At 32.5% G+C, this 24,479-nt stretch overlaps 1 long non-coding RNA gene across 1 annotated transcript; it reads right to left on the reverse strand.

Moving 5' to 3' along the window:
- Positions 1–1,442: 1,442 nt before the first annotated feature.
- LOC127860807 (uncharacterized) lies at positions 1,443–4,670 on the reverse strand. The gene is made up of 2 exons (XR_008039932.1): positions 3,676–4,670; positions 1,443–1,546 (listed from the first exon to the last, which is right to left on the reverse strand). It is a non-coding gene; the product is annotated as an uncharacterized LOC127860807 (long non-coding RNA).
- Positions 4,671–24,479: the final 19,809 nt, after the last annotated feature.

The following is a 24,479-nucleotide window of genomic DNA, read 5'->3' on the forward strand; positions in this document are numbered from 1 at the left end:
ATAATAAGTTGCTCAGAAATAACTCGTACAAGAATTGCACTATATGTACAATGGAAAATTTCAAAGGGCCATAACTCTGTGAAAAATCATTTGACCAGAACCGGCGGATAATATGCACATCTACTCTTGGTAGTGAAGCTTCCCATAAAGTTTCATTGAATTCTGGTCATTAGTTGCTGAGAATTAATAGCCCGGACAAGAATTGCACTATATGTACAGTTAATGGGAAATTTCAAATGGCCATAACTCTGTGAAAATTCATCCGTCCAGAACCCGCTGATAATATGCACATCTCCTCTTGGTAGTGAAGCTTCCCATAAAGTTTCATTGAATTCTGGTCATTAGTTTCTGAGAAAAAGCCAAGACACAAATTGTGCACGGACGCACACACGCATGGACAGACGAAGCGGCGACTATATGCTTCCCCCAAAAATTTTGGGGGAGCATAAAAACAATATTAACAAAATGTACAGTTGGATCATTTATCATAGACACTGATCACATAAACTCTTGATTTTTAAATATGATCTTTTGACACGAAATAATCAGTATGCATTAATTCACATAATGCCAAATACTGGTTTTGTTATTCATTATGTTTGTTGAGAGGATATAGAGGATATTTGTTCATGTCAGTGTAAGATCGTTTGTTATTTTACGTGTGATCATAGAAAATATTATTTTTCTATGATCACGAGTGAAATAACAAACGATCTTACACTGACATGAACAAATTTTCTGTTTCTTTTATGCCCCTTTTTCAAGAAAATAATTAATTATAATTTCCCTTTCGCTGAAAAGTGACCCTCTCTCCTGTGGCGTGCCTCAATACATTGAAATGACGTCATTTTTGACGTCATTTGTTGACGAAATGAAGTCATTATTCCAGGGAAATTTTCAGTTTAACTCTTTTATAATGTAAATAAACGGTAAAAAAAGCATCAAATTAAAAGAAAATAAAAGAAATGAACTTACTTTACATCAAACGCCTTCAAATTTGACAGCAAAAATCGCAGATCTTTTCTGCCATACCAGCTTGGTTCTTTGAATGTTACCCCTTCACATCCTAACAAGGTCACCTGCACATGTTGGGTCTTTACAAGTGCATACGGGAGACTCTTTGTTCCAGTGACTTTTTCCGGAATTAAAAAATGCTTGAGGATCAGTACAACTAATATTCAACAAGAACCAAAACAAATATCCTTGCCTGAGGTCCCAGAGGAACTTGCAATTAAAAACACACAAACTATTTTCATTTCTCTTCGATAAACATTAATAAACTAGCGACTGTGCTCTATCTAAAACAAATTACCCGTATTAAGGTAATTTATTGTAGTTATATATAGAATTATGTCTTAATAATAAGTTAATAGTACTGAATTTAAACACATGTATGTATAAGTACTGAAATGTGGTTGTTGGATTTGTTTCTGTTTACATACCCTAACATTCATTAAACTTATGACGAACTTGTTGCCTTAATTTCGTCAGGTCGCCTTCGTTCTTCATCAAGCTGGCATTGGCAACTGTGTGCTGGCCTTTAACACTATAAACAATTTTACCACTTTCTATGCAAAATGGTGTAGTTTTACTAAATAAGCAGAACATATAATGGATACCAACTCTGAAAATAACTGTAACAAGTTCAGAAAACATAGCTATATGTTGGTGTTTTTTGGAAGCATGGGTTTGCTTAGTTTAAACAATTGTCTCAAGATGCCCTGAATTCAAATTTATAATATCAGTGAAACAGATTAATACTTCCTGTCAATTTTAATGTACAAATACATGGAACGCCTACGAATATCAGGCTCTAAATTTATGAAAGCAGGCTGTAAACACCTTTTTTTATGAAAACAAAAGAACAATATAGGAATTTTCATCCCAAAATGAGTTTTGAGCACTTTTTGAGGACAAACTGCAAACTATTGGAGTTTAATGATTTGTGTGTGCTTAAATTGTGATGTCTTCCTTATTAACATCGTTGTAGAATTTCTATCCCAAGAACACATTTTAACTTCAATTCGGTATAGACTACACTTTAAAATGGAACAGCTGTGATCACATTCAAACTTAACAGGCTACTTAAAATCTCAATACTGCAAACTTACAACAATAGATTTTATTGAATATTTTCAATGAACATATTGGACATAGATCTGAGTGGAGGTTTACAAAAAATATGTACTTCAAAACATTACAAAGAAACACAAAAATGATTGGATACTTTAAAAATAAAAAATAAAACACTACTACATTACCACTACTCATCGCTTTTTAAGAAACAGAAAGTGTATAGGAAGCAATTGCCTATACCAATGTAACCAATATGAATGTATACAAAAAAAACAACTTAAAACATGTCATATAAATAATAATTTGAACATGACTTATCAGGGTTTTTTTTTTTACCAAAGGATTGTTTGTAGTTATTTTTCTGAATATTAATATTGTGTTAAAAATTTATAATGATAGTGTATATCTAGCGACAAGGTGATTCAAATATCAAGTTGCAAACTAGAGCTTTGTCACAAATGTAATAATTAGAGAGTAAGTTAAAAATCCCCCAAAAAGGGAAACGCCGCGAAAATTCCCCCTGCTATGGGTAGCGACCCGCTTCCCCTAAAATGGATTGAGGGCCCTGTGAGTCATTTTTCATTTTGGACCTTTTGTTGCCAATCCATGCCTAAAAGAGATATTAATTATGTATTAATAGCTTAATATCCATGAAATTAATATTAAAATAATATTCAAGGATTCCCAATAGTTACTTGTTAACAACCAGCGCTAAATCAGTTACTAGTATTTTCTATTTACAAGGGTCTGCCCCTTTTGAAAGGTTATACAACAAAAGTGTCATGGGCCTTAAGACACTTAACTGAGAACTATTCTGAGAAGGTCCAGTTAAGAATAATAAAAGTACTTTCAAGTCACATTTTTCTATTCAAACTCGGCTTCAATATCAGTAGAAAAAATGTTTTGACCAAGTTTTAGGAAGATTGGACAAAACATGCCGCTTCTAGAGTGTACACAAGCTTTTTTTTGTAAATTTTACCTAGTGACCTAGGTTTTGAGCTCACGTGACCCAGTTTCAAACTCATAAGAACAAATGTTCTGACCAAGTTTTCACTATTATAGCTATATAAGGAAAACTGTCCTGTCCCCTGTTGTCCATGTATTCCGACGAACCACAACCATTTTCGAACTTGGCTGAGCTATCATAAGAACAAATGTTTGGATAAAATTTAATAAAGATTGTACTAAGCATGCGACTTGTTGACTGTTCACAAAGTTTCACTATCGCCATACAAGGAAAACTGCCAGCCCCCTGTTTTTCGACGAATCGGAAACATTATCAAATTCAACTGAGACAGCATAAGAACTAGTGTTCTGGCCAAGGTTCATGGCGCTTCGACTATAATGTGACATATACTGTAGGCAAGCTTTTTGACCTAGTGACCTACTTTCTGATATAACGCGACTCAGTTTAAAACTCAGCCAAGATAGGATGTGGAAAAATATACTGGCCAAGTTTTATGAAGATTGGACAATAAATGTTGCCTAGAGTATTAACAAGTTAAATAATGACGACTCACGACAGGCAAGAGACAATCATGAAAGCTACAAACTACCTATAGTCATGTCAAATAGTAAAATAAATGGTTTGTATTTTACTTGACTTCTTTCAGATGTAGTTTGAAGTTTTGAGGCCACATCAAGGATCTGGGGCTGGCATTATTTTTTGGTGGAAGTCATCCCTTCCAGCCATGCTGCCTCCAACACCCCCAACTCCAATTCCGAAAAGACTTCCCTCTTTCTTTTCTGAAAATATGCATCTAGTATCATACACATTTTTTGTTGTAATTTTTAAAACATGTATGGTTGACAGAGGTTTTTTACATCTGGAGTAAATGAGGCGGGGCAGTTGGGTATCATAATATTCTCATCTGCCGTGTTGAAAATAGTGCTTGTATTTGATTGACAGTGAATAGCGTAAACCTGATCCCAATAAACCCACACGATAATGACTGGATTTGCCCATGCCACAGTCTCATGTTCAGTGCAATTGTTGCCCAGTTGATAAAAGTGAGCTAAGGGAGCCATCGGTAAAGCTGATCATCAATCCTGAATAAGTTCGGTTCCATGATATTTGTCACATTACTATTAAAGTTTTGACAAAAGATTTCAGGTAACTTTCGTTTGAATGGCAATACATAATCCTGTTGATAGTATTAAATGTTATTTGTACCTCATGCGATCTATCGAAAAATCCAGTTCAAACCGAGTTGCGATCACATGTTATAACTCACTATTAACCTTTCAGAAATGACCAATTGTTTACAAATGTAAATTTATTTTATTAACAATCTGGAAAATGAAAAATAAATCAACGTAGGTGTGTATTGTAACTGTGGGAAACTGATAAGCATGAAAGGAATAAAAACTTTGGTAAGAGGTTTGACAATTACGCAATAGAAAATAAATAAGTAGATTCTCATCAAAATTTTGGGTTTAATTGGGGCACGTGGGTGGTTTTTATTTTTTAGTTTTCATTTGATGTGTCTGACCTATATATAAGTAATGAAATGTTCACGATTTTGTTGGTTTATATGCCTATATGTTTGTATGTATGTAAAATTATATAGAATAAAAGAAATACATTATAAAAAATTGACTATTGTGTGTTTTTTTTTACAATTTTAATATCATGTAAAAAATATTCTGACATTCAATAAAACATTGACTAGACAAAGTATTAATGAAAATACAAATCTGTAACAAAACCCTTTACACTATTTTTCAGCATGACTATAGAAGATATTATTGATTAAAACATGGTATGCATTCAATAGACAGCATTTACTATTTCAAGTTCAGTTTGTATTAATTGGATGAAGATGTTGAGAATGAAGATGATACACATTTATTTCATTATTTGGTGCCTTTTCGAGTGGCAAGTGCCTTTAAAGGGGCCTTTTCACAGATTTTGGCATTTTTTAACTTATTCATTAAATGCTTTATATCGATAAATGTAAACATTGGATCGTAAAAGCTCCAGTAAAAAATCAAGAATAAAATTAAAAAAAGGAAAAGAACATTCCCCGGTCCAGGTTTCGAACCAGTGACCCCTGGAGTCCTGCCAGAGTCCTGAAGTAAAAACGCTTTAGCCTACTGAGCTATTCCGCCGAGTACACATGCTGAACGTATTTTATACCTTATATAAGCAATCTTCGTAGTTTCACAAAATTTAACGACAAAAACAGAACTCTCCAAATTATTCAATCGTTTCGCGTTGCAACGCTTTATAATTTTTAGGTTTTAAAATCGTCAAAAGATGCATATAATGGCTCTATTAGACCATGGTAAATGTTCAGTATTACTGTTTCCTCACAAATATCATAACTAAAACGAAAATTTGCGAATCTGAAACAACTTTTTTCAATTTTGTCAATTTACCAAAGCGTGAAAAGATCCCTTTAAGGCAATATTATTGGCTGCTGACATAAGCAAAGCGAAAGCATCTTTTCTTTCCGATGTACCTGGTGGAGATTTATGGGAAGTTTCAGGGGCGTCTCCAATACTAAAGTCAATAAAATTTCCTAGACGGCCGACAGCTTGACTAACTGTAACATCGGGTGACACCTGTGTCAATTCTAATTTATTAATATTAGAACTTTTAGAAGGCACAGACGATTTTCGGGTGGTCAACTTTCAACCATGGGGCTTGATCATACGAACCACAAATGAACTCATCGTACAGGTCCGCGAAAGTTAAAGTTTCTGCACATTTTAACACCCCGTACAAATCTTTTACGGTTGTTACACCGTTTCTACACCTCAAAATAAGAAACATTTCGTTGTTGTTTTTGCTCGATCACTTAAATTTCAGACGACGCTCTTGCGCCGTTAAAATTCAATAAGCGTCTCGGAGATATTGACTTGCCGATTCGCACTTCGCTATTTTTGCGTACTCATTCAGCCGTTTCGTCCTCAGTATTTTGCGGCTCGATTTTTTGCAAAATAAAATACGTTCGGGCGGGACGATTTTCGATGGGCGGGCGGATATGTTAATCTAGGAATTTATTTTCTATTACCTTAACTGTTAAAAACACACTCAAACTTGATTTTGCTATTCTAACAAGCAAATCTTTGGGTTATGCGTATATATGAACTAGAAAATGTGACATAGAAAAACGTAAATTAGTGTGAATAGTATGATAATGGACAAACATGGGCTCCAACTCCAAGGAACGAAATTTTGACTAAGTGAAACCCCTGCTATATATATATATATATATATATATATATATATATATATATATATATATATATATATATATATATATATATATTATCGTGATAATTTTATCTATATATCTGAAGGCATGTGGTGTCACAGCCGTTTGCGCCTCTATCGCAGATGGGTAATCAGGTTGTTTGTTGTCTTGCTGATATTATTTTTTCCGTAATGTAATAAGTCAAGGAAAATTACATATATTTGTTTTCTGATTACATTTTCATATAAAATGTTCACTTTATTCAGAAAAAATAATAAAGAAATATATCAGTATACGAAATATAGAGAACATCGCCGAAACAATTAAAATAAAATAATCAATTGTATTACCGCCTTTAGATTCTTATATTATTTTTTATAATGATACTTGATTGAGAAACATATTTAAAATTGAGGCAACGGTAGATATGAACTTTTTCAATAAAAGAGTCTGCATCGGCTTGCAATCTTTCTGAACTGAATATCTCCTGAACTTCTTCAGTTAAAATCGCTTCATTTATTTTCGGCTATAGCTTTTTATATTACCTATAAATCAATATTCAAATATGAAATGTCAATTTAGAAATAGTAAAGTTGAGGGCGAAGGCAGATTATGTACTTTCCATTAAGAAAGTCAGCATCAGCCTGAAATCTTACAAAGATTCGCTAATGAATATATCCGATACTATTAAGTTAAAATTTTAAAGTTTTCTAATGGCTTAACATTTTATATTACCTTTAAAGTAAAACGTTAATCATAAGTATTTATATAGTTTTAGTCAAACGAATATATGTACTTTTTAATAACTCACTCTGCCTGAAATCGTTCAAAATTTCGCTAAAGAATATCTCCGGAACTAATTCAGTTAAAATTATAAGCTTCATTTGCGGCTATAGATATAAATATTAAATTTCAAATGATATTCAAATAAGAAATATTTATAACGAAATAGCAAATTTTAGGAAAAGCAGATATGTACATTTAAATAAATCTGCTTCGGTCTGAAATGTTACAAAGATTCTCTAATGAAGATCGAAACTTTTAAATTTAAAATGACACCGTTTATTTATGGCTATAGATGTTTCATTACATTTAAAATGTTACTTCAATAAGAAGAATTAATACGGAAATACTAGTTTTCGGAAAAGACAGATATATACTTTTAAATAGTCTGACTCGGCATAAAATCTCTCAACGTTTCGTTATTAAATATCTCCGAAAATATTTAAGGTAAAAGCGTACAGTTATAGGCTACCGGTATATATTTTGATATCACCCTTATACTTATACTTTATTTATTATTTCCAAAAAGAATAAGTACATTTTAAAGGCGTATTAAGCGCTGTACTTGTAAGAAAAGCTAACTCGGCCATAAATAGTTTTACTAGTATTACGTATTGTTGCCTAATATTGGTTCAGAGACACATATTTCTTTCAAATCTCATGTGGACTACTTTTAAATCATTTTTAATATTTCAACGCTATTATAAATATCGAAACGTTGTTTCTTGTTTCACATGATTTCAATTATATTGTGTGAAGTCAATAACGAAATGTTGTTTATTGGAATCAAGCGGGCTTTTCCGTAGCGAGTGATAACGTCAGATAAAAGAGGCCGCGAGATAAAACGAGCTCTCCCGCAGTCTTGCATCGATGTTTCCAGTCATTGTTTATTGATGTGTGCGCTATCTTCTGCATCAAAAGACTAATTAGTGATCTGATTACCCCCTCGGACTTTTTTGGACGCAATGTGGTCACGGACTATGCCCCAGTAATTTACCAAACCAGATTTCTCGTAATACAGATTAGCACAGTCTGGGACCGTCCATAAAGTACGTCACGTTATTTTTAACCATATTTACCCCACCCACCCCCATGTCACAAACTGTCACAAATATCGGACCTTCCGACTCTTAAGTACGTCAACCTTTCGATTTTTTTTAAATAAAACATGATAAGAATTTAATGTTAAAAATCTGCACTATTAAACTGTATTACAATATAAAATCACCACTTAAAAGAACATTATTAAACTGACTGTAATAGTAGAATATAGCTCATTGTCAACAGTGGCACAGTTATTCATTGAAGCAGTTACTCAATCTAGATTGAATTTGAAAACAAAAATTGCAAAAATTAGACTTCACAATTATGTAATAAACATCTTTTATCTGCTGGTTTTTCATTTTCAATAGATGAGGTCAAGTTTTAAATAATCTTCCGAGTAGAGTATCCAGCGGACTACATAGAAATAATAATACTTTCGCCATAACGAAAGCAATGCTATACATAAAACAAGGCTTCACAGCAGAATACTAGAGCTCCTATCGAGAGAAATCGTAAACATCACAATCAGGAGATATGTGTTCCATGCTTTTTTGCCAAAACAAAATCAAATGTTAAAAAAATGGTTTAAATCTATTGAATTCTACTCAGAAATATAATATTTTAGAAATCTAATTAAAAAAATCAATAAATGTGTGACGTCACTAATGGCCTGACCATCCCCTCCCCCTGTCACAAACTGTCACACTTTCTTAACCCCCCCCCCCCCCCCCCACTGGAGCGTGACGTACTTTATGGCAGGCTCCACAATTATGGTCTCATTAATGAAATTCGCCACATTAAAAAAATCTTTTCTTTCGTAAATTTGTCGCATTTTGCGACAGTGGCGATCGACAGAAAGCCCTTATGATTTGGGGGAGCTAAATCGAGTCATATATTTCACAAAAGATGGCCTAATTACATACTTTTTTGTGTTTGTTTTATACCCAAAAAAACTCATGTAACTACATATTGACATATGCAAATGTTGTTTTTTTTTAAATCGGTCAACACATATTTAGTATATTAATTAAATTTAAGACTACAGGAATGAAGGGTACACGTGCTACATCATTAATACAGCGTTCTCAATGTTGACATGTTTTGGTGCTAGTAATACCTGGAAATAATATGTAAGTGGAATTCATCGTCCAATTATTGTCTTCAGTTGCTTAGTACTATTAAACATGCACATAAACCAACACTTTTTCTGATGAAAATATAGAAATTTAGAACATACCGTCGGTTCTGCACTAGAACTGGATGCTTCCATCTTTGATGCCGTCGATGTAGTGTTTACTTGGCCAGATTCATACCAAGGAATGCTATTCATTGATTGGTCGAAATAATTCTCACCAGTTATGATTGTCTTTTGTTAGTGTTGGCACCGCTAATAAAATTTTACCGCGGTACAAAAGGCACCTTTTATTAGTAATGGTAGAACACTAAAAAGTCTAATAAATTTCTAGTAGTAGTAGCTAATTTTACAGGATCGGGTGCAATTTCAGCCGTTTGCTTAGAAGCACAAATTTACACATCTTCGAGGCATATTGTTGTGCTATTTTTTTATCAGCATAGTTGTTGATAGCTTTCCGCAATACTAAATGTTCAATTCTGCAGATAAGAGTGCCTTTCGTATGAAAGGGTCTAATAAAGCCGCATTTTGTTTCTTATCTGAGAGATAAACTTTCATTATTGAAGAATAAACTTCCACGAACCTTGTAACTTTAAGACAGATATCACGAATTGGGTTTTAAGTAATTTTGGGCTGTTCAGACTTAACATTTATCAATTTTGAAGTTGAATGTTATTGGATATTAACTGAGTTCATTGTCTTATACATTTGCATTTACAATAAGTATGCCATTGTGATAAGACCGTGTTTGCCTGTTTGGTATATTTATAAAAGGTTTGTTGAAAAACATGACATCTGTAAGGACTGAGCAGTTGTCATTATAGAATCCCGGACAATCGCTCACACGGATAATCGTTCCAACGGACAATCGCTCTCACGAACAATCGCTCATACGCTTATTTTGATAAGGCGAATGTTCGCTCCTACATTTTTAGACACCCGGATAGTCGCTCCTGGGTTATATGACCACCTCGGACAATGGTTCCTACATTATTCCAATCAGGGACATTCGATCCTACATTACATTTATTGGAATATGTGCCAAATGTGCGATTGAAATAAACATAAAAGCCACATGGGAAGTTGAAATGTTGTTCTTTATTTAACTAGTATTTCTGATTATTTATATATCGATCGATCGATTTATACGAGTTTATACTGACTATTTACAATAATGTTTATTCACATCACATCTCGGTTGCCAAGATTAATTCAGTGCTCAACACTCTGAAGAAACTTCACCATTGACATGATCCCAGCAACATAGTGTTCGCAAAAAGTATTTAATATCTGTTGGTGTCTTCTTTCTGATACGTTCATAATTTCAAATCGTAGTTTATTCGCATCAATCACAAATGGATCTACGTCATGCTTATAAGGATAAACACCGTTCACTTGTGTTACCTGAAATCAAAAGCTACATTTATCTATTAAGGAAAGAAAATAATATTTGTATTCAAATAATAATTCTTTGATTATTAAAATAGTGCGTGTTGTTTTTCAAAATTCTAGTATATTTAAAATCGGCTAACCTTTAACATGTTCCGGAAAATTGAAATGTCGGCTAATTATAGGTGTAAACATTTGATCGACGTATACTGTGTTTAAAGGGTTCGCATCACATTGTAAGAATCAATGGTCGTGGTGTCAAAATTATGTAGGGGCAACTTCCAGGGTTGTCAAACTTATGTAGGGGCAAATTTCTGGATTGTCAAACTTATGTAGGGTTAAAACCCGGGTTGTCAAAATTATATAGGAGCAAATTCTCGGGTTGTCAAAATTATTTAGGAGCGACTGTCAGGGTTTTCAAAATAATGTCGGAGCAAACGTCCGCCTTGTCGTAAGAGCGATTGTCCGTGGGAGCGATTGTCCGTGGGAGCGATTGTCCGTGGGAGCGATTGTCCGTGGGAGCGAATGTCCGGATAGCGTCATTAAATGTGTATAGTGAAATCTTGCAGATTTAAAATGTCGCATTTATTCCAATCTTGTTAAAACTTGCTAAACTGGCTGTCTTTCAAATTGATTGTGGTCCCTTGAAAAACATGTCAACCATAGGGGTGGGGCAGTTTTCCTTACACGTGTTCAGTTAATTCTTGTAAACACTCTAAACTTTTTGTCACATTTTTTGCCATATCAGCATGAACATTGATGAGAACTTGTGTTCTTGTAACAGAAATTTATAATCATTCATTTTTTAACATTGCAGGACCAGGGTCTTTCTAAAAATGCAGCGAATGCTGTGAAGTCGCCTACACCTCACGGATCTCTTGCTCACCAGCTATACCGCGCCATGACAAATCACGGTCAATCTTCTCTGCTTTTACATTCTTGCATGATCAGAACAAGAAGTATTCAACGCGCTGAAGGTACTGAAGTTGTTCGCTGTTGTATAATCTTAGATGCAACTCAGTTTTCAAAATTATGTTATAGCTTTTAATTATTTGTTGTTTCTAGGTCAACTACATTAAATTTATTAAGGACCACAATGGAAATAATAAGGATTTACTTCATTTTTTTGTGCTATTTTAATATTTGTGACATGGTTTAAATTTTTAGTACACACACACACACACGCACGCACGCACGCACACACACACACACACACACACACACACACACACACACACACACACACACACACACATATATATATATATAGATAGAGATAGATAGATATATATATATATATATATATATATATATATATATATATATATATATATATATATATATATATATATATATAACATTTATTTACCAATAACAGTATTATTATTTGACTTTCTCAAATTTTTAGATTAAGTTATTTAATTTATTGAATATTCATAAACCTGTATCTTTGTTTGCTTGATTTATCAACTATGATGCTATTTTAATTTATTAGTTTGCTTTTTCTTGTGCCATCAGCAGATAAAACTTATTTTATGTGTAATATATGCTTTATGTACCATGTTTTACAAATTACAAATTGTTAAAATATGAAAAAAATTCCCTGAAAGCAGCCAATATGTACAGATTTCAATTATAAACACTAGACTGGCCAATGTCATCTTACAAGACTATTGATTAAATACACACACTGCAGAAGTAGAAAAGACGCTCCTAGCATTCGTCGTCTGCATAATTATCGCTCACAACTAAAAACGATAAATAACATCATCAGGACTTTAGGTTCTTCTGTAATTTCTTAAATGTCAATACTTAAAATCGTATTATTATATGAATGAACGTCCATAAAAAAACACTTGTAAATTCTTGGTTTCCAAAAAAAAATTGATATAAGAATTTAGAATGAATTTTACATAGATTATATAATATGTTTAACACTGGAAGTAAGGATTTGATTAAAAAAAACACAACTTGTTTAAATATATAAATTAAAATACTGTTGTTGATATTTACCTGGTGGAATATGTTTAGTCATAGTCATTCATTATGTTCAGGCTATGCAAAGCCAGAAATGTCTTGAGATAGAATCATATTCTTAATTTTCACATAATAGAATTGGTGCCAATACCCAGACATCAGACTTCATGTTACTTGTTGTTACATCAGTTTGATTTGAAATTAATTGTTTATGTACCGCCATTATTGTTAAGGAGTCAAAGAGGTTATTGTCTGTCTTGACAACTTCAAAACTAATATTGTAAGACAGGGCTTGACATCACAGTGTCCACTTTGATTTCAAAGTTAGCATCTTGTGTCCATGATAGGTTGTGTTTTTGAAATATTTATACCTACTAAAAGATGCATATGGGAATGTTGTTTATGATAGTGTAATTAAATATGAATTGCTATGAATGGAATAGTGAACACGTTTTGTGCTTCTTCGGTATGCTATTGATTATTCTATATATACCAATTTAATATATAATCTAGTGTGTATAGCCTTTACATGAAATGTTATAAGAGTTATTGTTTTTTTAAAATGTACTTGTGTCTTATTGTAACTAAAGAATAAACCTTTGTTATTTGAATATTTATGAGATTGTCAATAAATTTTTAACCACAATTGCTGCTCTTCATTAGATATAGTCCTAAATTTGTGAGAAATTGCTTTAACATATAAGGCTCGTTTTGGGAAAATGGGACTTATTGCATGTGCTTAAAGTGTCGTCTCAGATAAGCCTATGCAGTATGCACAGGCTCATCAGGGATGACACTTTAAGTCTGAACTGGATTTCAATCAAAGAGATTTTCTTTTAAAGAAAACATTCTATACAACAGGAAAGTTCGTCACTGAATAGCCTGTGTGACAATCTTGCAATAAACACCATTTTCCCAGACAAAGTTATATTGTTGCTTTGTGTCTTGTAATGACTGCAGATGAAGAAGTCTATCATGAAATAGCGTGTCCACAAAGTCTAATCTAATGACCCTTTTTTGACAGTTTTATAAAGATATTTATTCATACTGGTTAAATAATGAAGGTTAAGAGACACAATACATAAACATCATGTGAAAACAAAATGGTCCCTAAGGTCCAGAACTGAGTGCATCCCAAACATACTGCTTATGACTAGACATGAAATTTTACCATTATTATAAACAAAATGCAATATTCTTATAATATTTGTTGTGGTTTTCCTGAAATCTTACCTTAATCTAATTAAAGCCAACATTGTCGTCATAGATGAGCCGGTGCGAACTGCACAGGCCAATCTGGGATAAAACTGTACGCACGTGCATTAAACGCCATTTTCTCAGAGCGCGCCTCAAATACATGCGTCTTGATGTGTTGGGCCAATTTCACCTGAGCTGATGAATTGTGTTTAATCATGTCGCTTAATAGAATCAGTGTGCCTTTTCTATAATTACTTAGTATTGAAATGATATTAGTTAAGTAACAAGAAGATAGACACATTAACATTTAAACAGAAATGATGCATTTGTCATTTACTCGCAAGAATAAAGGATTTAAATACATCGAGTAAACATTGAACGAAGTATGCAAGAAATATTGAACTTAGTGATTGTAAAAAGCATAAAGGCACAAGGAAGACGAAGTTATTTGGAACTAATAAAGCAAAGCAAAATGTAATTGGCATTTGGCATCATGCATGTAATGGCGAATATTCCCAATTTTAATATGTCAACATAGAGTTGTCATTAAGCAATATACATATGTCATTAAGCAATATGTAATTGTCATTTGGCAACATGTATGGACCGGCAGACATTCCCTTTCATAAAATTGAGCTATTTTTATTAAAACTACCTTATGTTCAGATCTAGCATGGGGTCGAATGTGGGGTGCGTGAATTCAAGGTAATAGATATTGTTTGTATATTAGGAACCTGGTGTCACGTTTAACAAACAGTCAAGCCACTGTAAATAAATCCAGAAATATAGTTTTCGCTCAAAATCATTGTGTGTCTTGCGTAAAATAATTCAAATTAGAAAATACGAGGCATATAATAATTCAAAGCGAAAACAATTCCTAAATATTCAAACTGTTTGATTCAGAAAACAAAGCAAGAAACTCTTCTCAAAAACAAAAAGCGTTGAAAGCACTGTCCCCAAACAGCTCATGTTTTATCTTCTAATGAGGGAACAAATGGCAATGGGTCGAAATAAACCATTTTAAACGAATGTTAAATGAAATTTTTTGAAGAAAGGTAATATACCGGCGGTTAAAAAGCACGAAATCGCAGGTTACCTTTAACATATTTTAAAAAGTAGAACACACATTCAAATGTAATAAAATACTCCTGGCAGTTGTAATAGCTTAAGGGGCATGTCGACGGTTTTCTACCTATACTAAAGAGTAGACATATTTACAAAAACAAAAATTACATTCACGCGTTTTAGACGTGTGCTTATCTTTAAGCAAAAATGTCCTTTTGCGAGAAAACATGTGTTTCGTCCAAATTAACACTTATATTCCATGCATCAAATATTCTTCTAGATTGTTTCACAGTAGCTCCTTTAAAGGCTCTGAGAAAATAACAGCAGCATCCGCAAATAGGAGGAGACAAATAGCAAACTCCGGCGTTACCATACCATTTCCTAAACCGTATTATAAGGTTAATGTAGCACAGCAAATGAAAAGCATGTCATTTATTGTGTTAAAACATTTAGTCACTTAATAAAGTTATATGTTGTTGTTCCTTACTGCAGTTTCCATTGATATAACATGCCTGTGGTTAACATTAATGATTACCAATAAACACGTCGAAAATAATATCATAAAGATTGTACAATCGTAAAAGAAAAATTATTTTTATAACGTATGCAACCCACGTTTTATTTCTTACAATTGTAAAAGTATGCTGTCAGACAACTACTGATTTTCCTACGCCTCGACAGTGTTCAATTAACAACGTATTGAAGATAAAAATGCTAATCAAAAAACTTTTTTTTTTTTAAAAAAAAGAAACCTATTTGTTAAGCAACGTTTAATAATTATTTATATAAGATATTATATTGTTAAATATCTGAACCTTTTAGCCTTCAATACGTCCTTTGAAGCAAATTTTAACATGCCAATTATTATACGCCATGTCGATAGCCGTAACTAACATATACTGTTCTTTAACTTTGTAAGCGATTAAGTATTGGTTTTATTTAGACTAATGTTATGTTTCAAATACACATGTAAGGCATATATCATTAAAAATGGTAGGTTGTATGTATTTTACCAATTTGATTACTTGTATAAAAGTTAACATAAAACACTAATTGGATTCATCCATATGATCATTATATTTGAGCAATGATTTTCTATTTTCAAGGGCTATTGCGGACCTCATGAAAGAGTTGGAGGAATTAAAGAGGTTTGTCATTTTATTTGATCACACTTTTATGCAATTTATTTATTTTAATGCATGTATACATAACGCCTCATGAAGATGATGAAGGTGTTTGTTTTTTTAATAGTAATGACGATGTTGATGTTTTGATGATCACTAGTTCCGCTATTAAACGAATAGTCCCAGCAACACTCCTCATCCTAATGTCGGCCTCGGCGTCAACGCCCGCATTATGCCGTGGTTAAGGTGAACCTGCAACAGATCACAAATTCTACTACATATATTTAAATGAATGGTCAGGGTCACTGACCCAGCTTCATAACACCGACTTAAGTTAGCAGAAGTGAGAGGCACTAAGGATTGCACGTGTCCGATGCTCTTATACGGATACTCTCCGGCAGGAGCAGCTCAAGTTTTGCCCGATGTATACACGGCACAAAACATTTAAGGTAAATTACCCAGGTTAATACATCTTACAGAATCTGATATTCAAATGCCTTTTCATGCCAGGGCCTTTAATGTTCATATAAATTTGAAAAAAAATCCGCATGTTTAAGTAAAAGTATAGTTTAATTACCCGGTTATTCACGGAGACTTACGATAATTATACAGACAGACGTATTGTATTAAATAAAGATGTGTGGTCTAAAGTGCCTGGTTGTTTATAGGTATTCTGTTATCTATAGCTGCTATTCAATATCAGTCAATAGCGTGTTAACTATAACTGCTACAGGAATTATACCATGAAAGCTTCATAAGCTTAAAATACATTTTTTTAAATTTGAATTTCACATTGTAGAAATACGCACTATGTCCAGTTTCTGTTTAACGTCTGTTAATAGTTTTATTTGATCGTTCGTCAAAAAGTTGTAACTCTGTTACTCTTGTATCTTCAATGCAATTGAGTAATTAAATAGTAATTAAATTGAATGCGTTTTAATTCCCTTTTATTATTGTTTAATTTGAGTTACAATGCTATGACGTTAAATTGTATTTACACTTAAATGTATTATGAATATTGCTGGGCCAAGTGTAAGGTTGAGCGCTCTATAACCAGGTTTAAACCCCCAATGCTTTGCATTGACCGTTCCAAGGCGGTGACCCCAGCTTTATTCATATTTTGTGTTTATGTTGGTTTGTATTGTGCTGTATTGTGCTGTGTTGTACTGTTTGGGCAATCGGTCACTTGCCTTAAATAATGGACCAACTAATTGTTTTTAATGAAAATTCAATACTGCTCCAGCAGCTGGAGTTTCACTTCTTTATATTGATTAAATAAAGAATGGTTTGTTAAGAAAAAGCGGATTTTTATCAAATGTTCAATATTTGACTTTGAAATGACCTCGACCTTGAAATTTGGTAAGTTAGATTATAAGCTTATATTGTAAAGGCCTTTATATTTTCACGTTAATAATCATTTTGAATGTACACATAGTTTTACATACTTAAACAGTCAAACTTAGACAATCTGATTAAAAATACATCAAACAAAAACAACCATCTTGGTTTCCATGGTAATATGCAGTATGCCTACGCTACATCTTAATAACATTTGGCCACCCACCTGCAAAAAGTGGACAATAAAACTTCATGAACAACAAATACATGCGCTTTAATAAAGTAATTTCTACGTATTTGTTTACATACCTTATTGGTATGTAGTACACCAATTAAAGGATTAATTATCTAGTAGAACAGTTTTATATTATAATAATATTACAATACTATTGTGATATAATAATATTGTTATATAATTATAATAATGACAATACAGTTCCAATCAAACTGATATCAATTCTTAACTTTAAATTGCCGCACGGATTAAACTAGTATAAGTAACCAATAAATATCAAAAGTTTAAACAACTATCAGAGTCGAACGTGTATGAGACACGATAATGCGTTACTTTCAAACGGTGGGTTTAAATACCATCTCAATGCATGTGACTTGGAAAAAGAACAGTTTTCCCAATGAATTCAGTTGTTTTGTATCGACTATCCCCGGAAGCACCTTAAGACGGATGTATGCAAAAGTGCGGAATATTAAATTCAATATTTCCTGTAATAAAAAATCCCTTTTCTTGAAAACGATGAAGGTCAACGGTTATTTGACAATCCAGGTATTTTAAAAGCAGCTGCCCAATTTTACAAAACATTGTATACAAAGACTGTTTTTAATGACTCGTACACTGTACATGGTGACCTTAAAGGCATACACAATATTAAATTAAGTACTGCACAATCTCAATCCTTAGAAGGACTTCTAACTGTCACGGAAATATCAATTACTTTAAAAAATAAGAAGCATGACAAAAGCCCAGGATCAGATGGCTTTACAGCAGAATTTTTAAAAGTTTTTTCGAAAGATTTAGGTCACTTTATATACTGAGGAGCCTCAACTATGGTTTTACCTCTGGAACCATGTCAGTTACTCAAAAACAAGGTATACTCACATGTATACATTAAGATAATAAACCAAAACATTTTCTGAAAAACCTAAGGCCATTAACACTTTTGAATGTAATTTACAAGCTTGCATCTGGGACTTTTGCTAACAGATTAAAAACTATCCTCGATACTCTTATTTCTAAAGATCAGACAGGATTTATTAAAGGCAGATATATTGGTGAGAATACCAGACTTTTATATGACATTATGCAATATACAGAAGATAACAATATCCCTGGACTCTTGATGACCATCGACTTTGAAAAGGCATTCGATACTCTCGAGTTTGATTTTATAGAAAAAACATTAGATTATTTTAATTTTGGTACAACATTAAAAATATGGATTTCACTTTTCCTACATAATACCTTGACGGCAATTCAAATCAATGGGGTTTTATCAGAGTTTATTACAATTGAAAGAGGCTGCTGACAAGGGGACCCAATAAGTTCCTATATTTTTATTCTTTGTGCTGTATTTTGGCAATTAACATCAGAAATTGTAATGCAATTAAAGGTATAGTGATAGAAAATATTTAATACAAAATATCTCAGTTTGCTGACGATACATCTCTCTTACTGGATGACACCGATGTTTTCCCTCAATGCTACCCTAGATCTTTTAAATAACTTTGCCTTATGTTCTGGATTAAAAATCAATTATGACAAAACAAACCTTTTATGGATTGGCTCCAAAACGTTTAGCATACAATCAATAAAAACTAAATATAAACTAGTGTGGGGCACAACAAACTTTAAAGTTTTAGGAATACTATTTGATGTCGGTTTAAAGAAAACGATAGAAATTAACTTCTCAAGTAAACTTGAAAAGCTGCACAATATCATAAATTTTTGGAAAAGAAGAACGTTAACACCCATAGGAAAGAAAACTGTTATTAAATCATTATTACTTCCCCTTTCAACACACCTGTTTAAAGCACTTCCTAGTCCAGGAGAAAAAGTTTTAAAACAAATACATAGCATGTTTTCGAATTCTGTATGGGATGGACAGGCAAAAATTAAACAAACTATTGCTATTAAATCATATGATGATGGAGGAGTTGCCATGACTGATATATATGCTTTTCAAAAAACTATGAAAATGACATGGTTAAGAATTTTTTTTCAAGTAATGGAACATGTTTCCAACTTGTATATTCTATGTTTGATGTGAAGAAAATGTTTAATTTAGGAATAAATTACATAGAAAAAATAATGATTAGTTTAAAAAATTGTTTTTGGAGAGATGTCCTTAAATGTTACATTGAGTATATTAATAAACAAAACGTCAGTAAGTGTGAAGATATACTTGATATACCATTTTTTTATAACCACAATTTTAAGATAGGTGTGAATATTATATATAATAAAAATATGTATGATAGGGGAATAAGATATGTAAGAGATATATTGTGCACTTCTGGAGAATTATAAAACAATCTGTATTAGAAAATCTCATTGGTGTTAAAATTAACTTCCTATTTTATGTAGGTTTAATCAGAACTGGGAAGGCTTTTATCAGATTATCAGGACTTCCATTTATAAAAGTCTAAAGGGATCTTTTCACGCTTTGGTAAATTGACAAAATTGAAAAAAGTTGTTTCAGATTCGCACATTTGCGTTTTAGTTATGATATTTGTGAGGAAACAGTAATACTGAACATTTACCATGGTCTAATATAGCCATTATATGCATCTTTTGATGATTTTAAAACCTAAAAATTATAAAGCGTTGCAACGCGAAACGATTGAATAATTTGGAGAGTTCTGTTTTTGTCGTTAAATTTTGTGAAACTAAGAAGATTGCTTATATAAGGTATAAAATACGTCAAGTATGTGTACTCGGCGGAATAGCTCAGTAGGCTAAAGCGTTTTTACTTCAGGACTCTGGCAGGACTCCAGGGGTCACTGGTTCGAAACCTGCTCCGGGCAATGTTCTTTTCCTTTTTTTAATTTTATTGTTGATTTTTTACTGGAGCTTTTACGATCCAATGTTTACATTTATCAATATAAAGCATTTAATGAATAAGTTAAAAAATGCCAAAATCTGTGAAAAGGCCCCTTTAATATACAATGTGCATTTATATCATTCTACTTGGATAGCATAGTATTTGGGTATAATCAAAATATACTTGTTTATAATTGTTTTAGCTATAATTCAGATGTACCCACTTGTCATTCAACATGGAATACACTTTTTAATAATGTTGAATTGACAAAAGTGCATGCATCTGTTAATATTATATCTAGTGACACATACACCCAGTGGTTCCAGACAAGAATTGTTCACAGAATTTAAGGCACCAAATCTTTGTTATTTAAAATGAACATTGTTTATGACAATTTATGTTCATTCTGTAATGAAAATGAAGAAACCCTCTTACATTTATTCTGGGACTGCTTTTTTATAAAGAGAATTGTTAACTATGTTATAGAATTTTTAAGATCACATAACGTGCAAAAATGTACTGATATTTCTTGTCAAACAATGTTATTTGGGTGTACAAGTATAAACATGAATGATATAAATATTCTGATCCTAGACATTAAAAAGTGTATATTTGTATGCAAGAAAAATGGTCTATTACCTTCAATAACGGGGCTAAATAACTATCTTTGCGTAGCATGGGAGATTCAATCGAAAACAAAAAATCAAGAAAAGGAAATACTAAACTGGTTAATCGTTAAACTTTTTATAGATCAATAAAATAATCGTGTTTTTGTTTGCTTTAAATATTGAATACCATGGTCGTTTGATTAATGTTTATAATTGTCTTAAGTCCAAGCGTTTGATTAAAGTCTATAATGGACTGAAGTCAAACTATATTTCTTTCTTTTTGTTTCATAACATGGCATTTGCGTATGTATATGTGTGTGTGTGCGTGTGTGTGCGTGTGTGTGAACTGTATGATTGTGTCTATATTATGGAATGTATGGATTTTATTTACCTCTGTTATAGCATCCAAGCTGAATTGTTAAAAAGATTCTATTGACATGTATTGTATACTAACAAATTAACATGTATACTAACAATACAAATGAAATGTATGGAGGTGAATAAACGATATAAATTCAAAAAATAATCAATATATCCTATTTTTGTCAAGCTCGTGTGTACGGCAGAACCATCACACAGATTTTATAATAATAGTCTTGAAAGCAGGAACATGTATTGTACTGAATCAAGTACTTTTGCTTGCAATATGTTAACCTTGCCAGAAAGTCTCGTATGTTTTATCCACTAGAACCTCTTGCTTACAGATTAATTTCTTATATAAGCATGTTTATCACATAATGTAACAATTTATATTTATTATATAATAAAATTAACAATATTTTTTTATTTATACATTTAATTATTGTGATTTTTTAAATTTACATATTTAAGAGTGATTACATTTTCGCCTACGATTTAATATACATGCAGTTTAACATTCGCGTACATTGAGTAAAAAGGTCTGAAATTGAAACTGTAATTTTGTCTTCTAAAATTGTGCAGAAAATGTGTGTTTATAGCGTCAGAATTTGTGTGTTGATAGCGTATGTGCAGATCTTGCTTGGGTCTGCAATGTTAATTGAGGTAAATTAATTGGTTTGACGGTCAACACGAATTAATGATAATGGTACTTGTGCTATTTTTTTTGTTTAAGTTGAAATATACCATTTTTCCACATATATATTTAAATTCAAATATGCCATTTTGGTAATTATATATTGTGATTGACTATTAAACCGGAAGGATACTCGAGCTTCGGAAATGTCTCGTTTATTTTATTTATACCAAATATTCACCATGCTACGACAGCACAACCCCATTAAGCTACCTCATTTCCCTGTGCAAGGGAACATCATTGTGTTTATATCTTGTAAGCATGTGTTTTTCAGGGAAATTCAAAACAGCCACACTACAAGGAGGGAGGTTCAGAGCCTCCAGTCCATGCGGACGAGGGTCACAAAAATGCGGAAGGTCCGAGGCGGTAATTATACATTAGTTGTTGGAAAATCTTTAAAGGGACCTTTTCACAGATTTTGGCATATACTGAAATTTGTCATTGCTTTATATTGACAAATGTAAAAATAGTATCTTAAAAGCTCCAATAAAACAACAATAGAATTAAAGAAAGAAAAAAAGGTACCCTCAACTGGGCTCGAACCACTGGAGTTAAAGTCTTACGGTCCACTCGGCAATCTATGTTCATTGAGAAAATGTTGTACTTTATATAAGCAATCCTTGTAGTGTCACAAAATATAACGGCAACATAAGAACTTTTAAAATTATTCAATTGCTTTGCGTTGCAACGCTTAAGACTTTTCAGGTTTTTAAATCGTCAAAAGATGCATAGAATGGATATTTTAGAGCATAGTAAATGTTCAGTATTACTGTTTCCTCACAAATACCATAACTACAACAAAAATGTGCGAATCTGAAACATTCTTTTCTTCAATTTTGTCAATTTACCAAAACGTAAAAAGGTTACTTTAAGGCGTGTCATCTTGCTCAGCTTCTTAACACCATGCAATCAATATCACAGTATTAAACGTAATTTGGTTAAAGTTTTGAAAACAATATGGCGGAATGCTGCGCATGAAAACATGACTTTGAAAAGAAACATTTGATATTAATTGATATTTCATTTAAAATATTGTAAAAAGCACGACGATCACGTTTATGTGATTATTTATTTATGTAAACAAGTTTTTATTCAAAGTTCATCATTGCGAAGCATACATATGCGCTGTGCGCGCATTGAACGTTATGTTTTGAGGACTTGCTTTAAATATAAGTTTTCCCCTTATTTTAACATGTTCTTTACAAATATCAACGATATGTTTTGTCGTAAAAGATGGCCGTTTGAACTTACATGGCTTAATTAAAACCGTGTGAACACAATACAAGTAACATTCTAATTCGAATCTTCTTGAAACTTTGAAAAATATAGGTTCAAACGTATCTCAGCTGAATTATAAAATGGATACCGTTCTTATAAAACAATCCGCTAGAAGCGTCACTGTTTTGCGTAAATGGCTGTTGCAAAACCTTTTTGACATGCTAGACGTAACAGTGTTAGTCCAATTTTCATGAATTTTGGACAGAATTTTTTTCGAATGATTTGAATGATGTGATACTGGGTATCCTATTTTCAATATCCTCAAAAGGCAGAGGGATTGTTTTTGCGTTGTCCGTTCATCGGTCGCAAAATTTTCTGTTGTGTATATCATAAATTGTATAATAATTCAACATGCAACTGGGTGCATATGTATCACTGAGGAGAAGTGCCATGCACAGTTCTTGTGCACAAACCTTTTAGGCCTATAGCTCATAAATATGCAAGCTTTCAACAAGAAACTTTATGGGAATATATATAAATGAGAAGTGACATGCACATGAACCATTATCTTAAATTTTCTGAAAAAAGAGTTATTGCCCTTTATTATTTAACTCCCTAAGAAGACGTGTTAGCTCACCCAAACACGAACAGCGCAAGATGAGCTATCGTAATACCCTAAGTCAGACATCCAGCTTAGATTGCTGTCACTGTAGAAGTAACATTTGTGGCTGAATCTTGAAGAATTTCGGTGTGAGTGTTTATCTTGACAATATCTAGGCCGAGTTCAAATATGGGTCTAGAGTATTCAAATTTAGATCACCAGGTCTAATTTATGAAAACACTTGTTACTACTCCAGAAAACACATTTATTACTCAGTCTTGGTGGAACTGTAAGAATATTTATATCTAGGCCAAAATTTATATATGGATTAAGTGTATCCAAAACTAGATAAAAATGACCAAAAAATAAAGCTTCATTAAACTTTATACGAATATTTATTTTATACTTTCACCAAAATATGGATAAAGAGAGTTCAAAACTAATTAAATCTAAGAAATAATATTACAAATCTAGAACCTTCATTAATCCATATTTGAATTTTAGTCTAGTGCGTTCATAAACTAGGCAACCAGGTCTTCATGCAATAATTGGTGTATCTTAACCTCAGGTGAGTGCCTTAAGACAATCATGGTCCTCTTGTTTTTATGCCCCCGA

This window comes from Dreissena polymorpha, chromosome 15, assembly GCF_020536995.1.
Source record: "Dreissena polymorpha isolate Duluth1 chromosome 15, UMN_Dpol_1.0, whole genome shotgun sequence".
NCBI classification, from domain to species: domain Eukaryota; kingdom Metazoa; phylum Mollusca; class Bivalvia; order Myida; family Dreissenidae; genus Dreissena; species Dreissena polymorpha.